At 47.3% G+C, this 4,910-nt stretch overlaps 1 pseudogene; it reads right to left on the reverse strand.

Annotated features, from left to right (window-relative positions):
• Positions 1–1,167: 1,167 nt before the first annotated feature.
• LOC136535890 (splicing factor-like protein 1) lies at positions 1,168–4,364 on the reverse strand (annotated as a pseudogene).
• Between the last annotated feature and the right edge of the window lie 546 nt (positions 4,365–4,910).

The raw sequence follows: 4,910 nt of genomic DNA on the forward strand, positions 1-4,910 counted from the left end.
GTTGGCTCAAGCATATTCACAAACCTAAAGCGAAGTTCACGTTCCACTTAAAAACAACATACCAAAGGCTAAATAAAATTTGTAGTGAAAAATTGAGGTGGCTAATGCTAGATTCGTGGTCACATCGCAACGTATCTCTATAATGCTGTTCAGCTAACAACAGTAAGGCTGCGTCCCACTTAGACACCACAACCATGCAAAAACATCCATCACAAAACTAACTAGGCTTATCATAAAGGAGAAAGGCAGAAAGCAAGGAGAGAAAGGCAACAGATAACAAATGAAAAAAAATTACCCTTAATCATTACATCATGTATTTTTTTTCATCTACACAGCACACTGGAAAAGAAAAGAACTTTGAAAAAACAGACAAAAAGTACGACAGATTAACACCTACAAATCTATGAGACAACCCTAGGTAAGCTGGTATATCTGCAACGTGATAAGGATAAAAGGTACCTAATGCTGGTTGTGGACTGACTATCAGCATTCTTCCACAAGGATATGATTATTGTGATATCCTACTTTACTTAGAAAAAATCTATCTGAGCCAACCTCCACACCTTCAGTTCATCTCACAAATATCATTGTGACAATATGCATCTTGAGCATAAGACGCCAGCATGTCCTACTTGAACCGCAAACAAAAATTCCAATGATGTTAAGCATTAGCAATATATAAAATATATATATCTGTGAGCTCTTCATCAAAGATTTTTCCAGCATGCATGCATGCTTAGATACCCTAATGCACACACATCAACTACCAAAAATGAGAAACTAGTTACTGTTTGTCAGTAGAAAATTGTGCAGAAAGCAAAATGAAAAACATTAGGTTCACAGAACAATTCACAGCACCTCCATTATACCTGATATTCATCAAGTGCTAAAAACTCTGGCTGCCTGTGCCAAGCTGTCACGACAACTGTCAAACAACTTAGGTGAAGACATAAGATAGAAGCATGACAGATTCATCAGAAGATACCAAACATGCATTTTAATTTTTGAAGTTATACCAACCAGCACGGGGCAGCAAGCTTTTCTGCTCCAGATGGAGAGGAGTACTAGCACTACCAAATCAAGATGAAGAACAATATATATCAATAATAAAGTGAGATTAACACAGTCACAAAGAACAGAGCATTGAAGTGACATCACAGGTAATAACAAGAATAGATATCATAACAAAAGCATTAGTAAAAGGTTCCTTAAAATAGTTCAAGGAGATAAGCAAATATCCCGATGCCAGCTGAGCCAGTAATATTTGATGCCTTCTTAAGAATGCAACCTCTGCAATGGTCACAATAGCACACAGCAAGGTTAAGATGTGAGTCCCAAACTTCCAACAAGAAATAAATCAGGTTGGTATAAGCTCCAAGAAAGATCAAGCCTGTCAACAAGTCGAGACAACATAGAAAAGGTGAGGTCTAATTAGTAAACCGAGCATTGCATGTTATGGAAAAAAAGAGAGGGGGGAGCATAAAGCATATTAAAAAGAATTTTGTATAAACTGAAGGGCCTTAGAAAGTGCATCAGATATCAGATCCCCCAAAAATATCCAGGCATTCTCAATAAAATAATCTGATAATATCATATCCTATCAAAAGCAAAAGTTGTTCCTTACCATCCTAGACAAGCATGAGCATGTTAGTCCTGACCTCATTCTAAAAATAAGATATTATCATAAATAAGCATCCTCAATGAGACGATACATGTGTTTGGTTTAGTAAAAAAAAACAATACCTCTAGCAAAAGGATGAAAATCCATAAAACCAAAAGATATTGAAAGAAGAAAAATAACTATGGCACAATATAGACTCCAGGAAACTTTTGCAGTGTAGACTCATTAAATCAAAACCAAACAATGGGTAAGATATAACTATATGGTACACCAGCACAATGGTCAAATTTAAGTATAGTAGTATATATAGTATATAAATAATAAAACACACGGAATAACTGAAACATGGGTTTCCTTGTCAATAAAATAGCAAATCATACCCAATTGTACCTAACAAAATTAATAGAACACACGCACACAGAAGAGAGAGAGAGAGAGATCATGTTAAGTTACCCTTCATTGGAAGAATCACCCAGCTTCGCTCATATCACTTCATCTCTGACATAAACTTGTCATACTCTGCATCGGCACCATAGGAAGCAGTAGGCTGGTCGGTTGTGGAGGACAAAGGTGGTGGTGGTGGCGGCACTGCACTGTGGGTTGCCCAAGGTGCAGTTGCAATACTCTGAGAGGGATCAACACTAGCCGGTGGTGGTGGAGGTGGTGGCTGAAATGGTGATGTATAGTATGGGGAATAACTATAAGGTGGTGGAGGGTACATCGATGGTGCATTTGGTGCGCCAGATGATGCATATACTGATGTTGCAACAGGGTGGGTGGGTGCGCCAGAACTTGGTGGTGTTACACCAGGGGGATAGTTCTGAGCTCCATCACTTGATGGAGCAGTGCCTGGTGGAGGGATCGGAGCTGCTGGGGGTGGTGGTGGTAGTGGTGGATACTGCACCCCATATGGAGGTGGGGCAGCTTGACCTGGTGCAGGGGGTGCAGGATTGTAGACGCTAGAGCCTGGTGGTGGCGGAGGATATGAAGCATACGGTGGTGGCTGCCCCCAAGGAACTGGAGCATAACTCCCTGGAGGAGGTGGCGGTGGTGCCCCCATGTAGGACTGGGAGGAATAGCCACCTGAAGTAGGATCCAAGGAGGAGGATAAGATGGGGGTGCTGACACTGCTGGTGCCGGCTGTGGCGGCTTTCCTGCAACTCTAACCGCAATAACTCTCCCTTCAAGATGGTGACCATTCATTGCAGCAATCGCTGCATTGGCCTGTGACACATCTGAATACTTGACAAATCCATATCCTTTGCTCTGTCCAGTGTTTCGATCCTTGATCACCTTAGCCATTACAATATCCCCAAATTGCGAAAACAGACTGACTAGTCCAGCATCATCCATTGTAGGTGGCAGGTAGCCGATATACAGATTTGTCTCGTCATAGTCTTTCTTGATACCATTGAGCCCAGTGGCAGCAGCACCACCACTGGTTGACCAAGGCGGGTTACTCCCAGTTCCAGCAGAAGCACCACCACTACCACCACTTCCTGTGAGAGCCAACATTGGACCACCAGATTTGTTCATGGACTCAGGTGCACTCCCACCACCAAGCTCAGCCAGGAAGTTCTGGTATTCATCATCCATCTTCTTCCCAGAAGTGCCCTTGACTGGACAATCAATAGTCGGGTGCCCACCATCCCCGCAGATCTTGCACTGCACATCACTCTTAAACGTGTTCATCTTGTTGGGGCAAGCATACTGCCTGTGACCAGCCTCACCACATGTCCTACAAAACTCGTCGTCCCTAATTGTTCCATTAAGCGCAGCAAGCTCCCGGAGCTGCTGCCGCTTGTGCTCATTAAGCACCTCATCCACCGGGGTGAGCAGCTTCTCCACCATACCAGCAGCCGCGTCCAGTGCCTCCTGCGTGTCTGCCTCAACAAGCACGTGGAGGTCTTCGTTCTCACTGGGATCCGGCTTGAGGTCCCTCTTCTGCAGCAGCTTCCCTTCCTTGACACTACCCTTCCCCCTGATGACAATCTTAGCACCGGTCTCCTTCTCCATGCGCTTCTGCGTGTTGCCACGAGGGCCAATGATGAGGCCGATAAAGTTGTAGCCGGGGTACTCCTTCATGGGGATGTAGAGCTTCTTCTGGAGCTTGGGTGGGCGGTAGTCGGAGGGGGGCTTGAAGGTGGGGTTGCGGCGGATGAGCTGCGAGATGATCTCCTGCCTCTCGCGGTTGAGGCGCTCCCTGGCGCGGTATTCGCGGGTGTTGATGCGGATGCCGAGGATTGTCGTAGACGGGCTCGGGGGAGGGCGAGCGCGCGCCCTCGGGGCGATCGTCGAGCGGGAGGCCCGACTGCAGCAGGCGCGAGATCTCGAGGAGGCGCGCGTTGAGGGCGTGCACCTCGGGGTCCATCTCGGCGGCGAAGTCCTTCATGAAGTCCGGGAGCGCGATGGCCGGGCGCGGCTCCTCCTCGGCCCACCGCGTCTTGCGCTTCCGGCCCCCGGTCCCGCCCTCGCCGCCGGAGTTGTTGGCGGCGGAGTCGTCGTTGGACTGCTCCCAGCGGCTGCGGCGGCGGCGGCGGGACGAGTCTCCGGCGCCCGCGCCGGAGCCATCGCCGTTGTGGTGGGGCTCGGAAGAGGCGGCGCGGGGCGGGTCGGAGGAGGGCTCGCGCGAGGGAGAGCGGGCTAGGGTTTCGGCGGAAGCCATGGTTGCGGCTGCGCTGAGGGGAGGGGAGGTGGGGAGAGCCGTCTCGAATTGGACTCGCTCTGTTTTTTGGAGGGGAAAATCGATGGAGAATTCGGGGGTGCGTGCGCGGCGCGCTCTTGTCCTACACCGGTTTTGAGAGGCGGTTGTGTTCGGATCGGACTGGACGGCGCGGGAATCGTCGGGTCCGAACGGCCGGACCCGAATCACGCGCCGAACGACGCGCCGGAAAAAGCTCGCGCGCACGGGCGGGAATACTTCCGGAGCTCCTGAGCGCTACGAACGTTTGTTCGCTATCGCTGGGGGCTACAGGTAAAGGTTTAATACATATTCAATATTTTTTTAATAACAAGATTTAAAAGAATTTTTTTTATATAAATAGGTTATGCATCTTCTGTATAGATACTTTGTTGAAGGCTGAATTTAGGTATCTTCCTACCTATTTTAAGTTTAGGTATTTATATGGTTTTTTTTTTTTTGTTGGAGACAGTTTTAGTGAGCTTTTGTTGTTTCCTCTGGCCCAGCCCAGTAACAATGTCGCTGTTATTATGTACTTGTTACCTTTGCGTTCTCTCCACTTGTTCGGTGATCTTTTTTTTCGTTTTCGTTTTTATTTTATTTTTTATT

Source organism: Miscanthus floridulus, chromosome 2 (genome assembly GCF_019320115.1).
Source record: "Miscanthus floridulus cultivar M001 chromosome 2, ASM1932011v1, whole genome shotgun sequence".
Taxonomy (NCBI): Eukaryota; Viridiplantae; Streptophyta; class Magnoliopsida; order Poales; family Poaceae; genus Miscanthus; species Miscanthus floridulus.